The following is a 2,926-nucleotide window of genomic DNA, read 5'->3' on the forward strand; positions in this document are numbered from 1 at the left end:
CGCTCTTGTGGCGACGTTGAAGCTGACTCTAGCATCTCAGATGGTAGTATCGCTCACAGCTCTAGTCGCATCACGGCGCCTGCAGCATGCCATTGGTCGCTTTCCAATTAATATAGGTGCCGCCATACCGCCCATGAGCCTGTGATAGTTGACACTGGAGACTGTTTCATAACTGGTGTGAGTGTCTGCTTGCCTGCGACGTGCGATGGAATAAAATGCTCTTCACAGCATGTGCTCATGAGAGAAATGGTCTCAGAGTCCATTGCAGGAATACACTCAGCATAGTTTTTTATGCAATGTATATCCTTAGCTCTTAATGTATCATGTGGCATTAGCTATATCACATGTACAGTTGAACGTATCTGTGCTTTACTTGCAGATTTACTCATTCTCTACTTCTCATATAAATCTGTATGCATTTATGTGTCTATAGCAGTATACGTTAAGACAAATCTTGAACGAGACGTAATTACTGGCAGCTTAGTTCCATGCTGGTCTCAGTGGATCTCTTACGGATGATCCATTCCAAATGTCAACGTAATATATGTTTCAAATGTCGGATGCTATCATTTAGCTGTTCATACATGTAACGTCCTATTCAGTCAAGCAAGAACATCAGGAATGATGAAGAAGAAAAATGTTAATGAGACTATTTCTTCCTGATTCGATATTTTGGATTTAGAGTTTTTAATAATTGCATGTTTGTATGTATATCTGGTATCGTGACTCAAACAAAAATGGTAACCAGCCGTAGAGAGGATAGTAATGGTGTCTCCTTACTGAAACTAATGACTAGTTAAGCATTTAGTATATGATGTGTTCTCAGAATTCAAAACACACCAGTTATCAATACTAACCCATAACTGCATGAGAATACTCTTTTCGTTCACTCCACATTTGCATGAAATATATTTTGGTAATTGAAAAGAGCAGCCGTAAAGAATATTGACGCCAAATACAGTAGTGAAAGTCGTTGGAATCAAACTGAAAAATATAAAAAAATTAAGACAAATGTCGCGCCGATGTTTCATTACAATGTAAAACTCTTAACTGTCTTCGTCTTCAACAACATATTGAATTAACAAGGTTACAAGAGTCCGAAGGACCAAGTTTTCACAATGTCTACTATACGTTCTTGCATACCTGGGGCGGTGGGGTAGTCTAGCGGTTAAAGCGTTGGCTCGTCACGCCGAAGACCCGGGTTCGAATCCCCACATGGGTACAATGAGTGAAGCCCATTTCTGGTGTCCCCCGCCGTGATATTGCTGTAATATTGCTAAAAGCGGCTTAAAACCAAACTCAGTCAGTCAGTCAGTGTTGCATACCTATCAAGCAAACCAAATTACATTGGGCGAAAACAATCAAACATAATCCAGTCAGGAAAACTGATTAGTCTGACGATATGCGGAATATTTTAAAACAATTTCGGGTCCAAATCGGCTGAAATTCATTGGGTTTTTTTTTCAGAGGACTTACACACTCTTTTAAAACTGTCTGTTCTTATGTATTTGTTTGATCTAATTTTCCTTATAACCGGGAGGGATAAATACAGCATAATGTATTTCTCAGTTAGTTAGTACATATGCAATGTGAAACTAAAGCCCTATCACAAATAGACGATTACGAAGAACATAACATGCATACATTCAGATATCAGTACAGCATTATATAACGGGGGATCTAATTCGGATTTTCATCATAATATAAAATGGCTTGAAATTTACCACTGGTTGTCTGGTTTTAGGGATTAACATCATCTCAGTACGTGTGCTATGATGTTTTGTCTTTAGTAATCATGTTGCATAATTGGATTCTAAACCCAAAGAATCTAAGTAGTATTCGGAGGCCTTTATGGGTAATCGACCTTGTCTAAGTATACACGCTGAGTAGATTCATAAAACGGTATTATTCTTCAATGTTGAAAATGCGTCTGTGTGTGTAATTATATGTATGTGTGTATATTTATATTGGTATATCTATGTATGTTTGGCTTGTTAAAATTGTTCCATATTTAGCGTATAGAAACGTCAGAAGAAGTATCGCTTACATCAGTTCACGTTGTTCTATGTGACATGATAGAGCATTACGTATCATGAAAAAACATCGTCGATATGTTGGAAGCCATCTGCCTAGTTCTGCTGCCATTTACTTCTTTATAATCACGACTTGTCACCGCTGTAATGTCTAACGCGTCTTTTCGTCTTGATTTACATGTTTCATGCTTGTCAGGCTATAACCGCTATTACTGAGAATGTTTTAAAACGTCTTCCATTTCTTTCATGGGCAGTAATAACTGTCCTTCACAGTATTATAACGTAGCTCTTAAATAGAACTTGAGTGCACAGAGTGCATAAATACAGCCTTGTAGAGATGAACTATGCCATAGTCTTCATCCATTCTTACCGTTTGTTCTACAATTATCTGATATAATGAAGATAAACGTTATGTAATTTTAGATGTTGTTACATTGTTTTTACGCCGCAATCAGCGATAGTCAAGCTGTAAGACGGCGGTAAATATCGATTCTGGACAAAACAAACCCATGATTGATATTATGAACATCGATCTACCCAAATGGGATACGATGACATAGTCACTGCGCCAGACCAACTGATCCCGTAAGTCGGCTCTTAAGATAAACAAGGGTTGCTGAATATCAATTGTAACCCGAATCTTCACGAGTCTGTTTCATTGTACACGGAAAAACATTTAACATGTTTGGTTATGGATGATAATGAAAAAATGGTTATTCGGTTTTGTGGGGTTGTCTTTGGGGTGTGTCTTTTTTTCGCTTTTGTTTTGTTTTGGATTTGTTTGTTGTTGTTGTTGTTGTTTTTGTTTCTTTGGGGTTTTCTTTATCTATTTTGCCTTTACTGTTTTTATCACGTTCGTGATTTCTTGGTCTAATTCAATTTTCAAATATATA

Source organism: Haliotis rubra, unplaced genomic scaffold (genome assembly GCF_003918875.1).
Source record: "Haliotis rubra isolate DU_JTF1 unplaced genomic scaffold, ASM391887v1 Scf3, whole genome shotgun sequence".
Lineage (NCBI taxonomy): Eukaryota > Metazoa > Mollusca > Gastropoda > Lepetellida > Haliotidae > Haliotis > Haliotis rubra.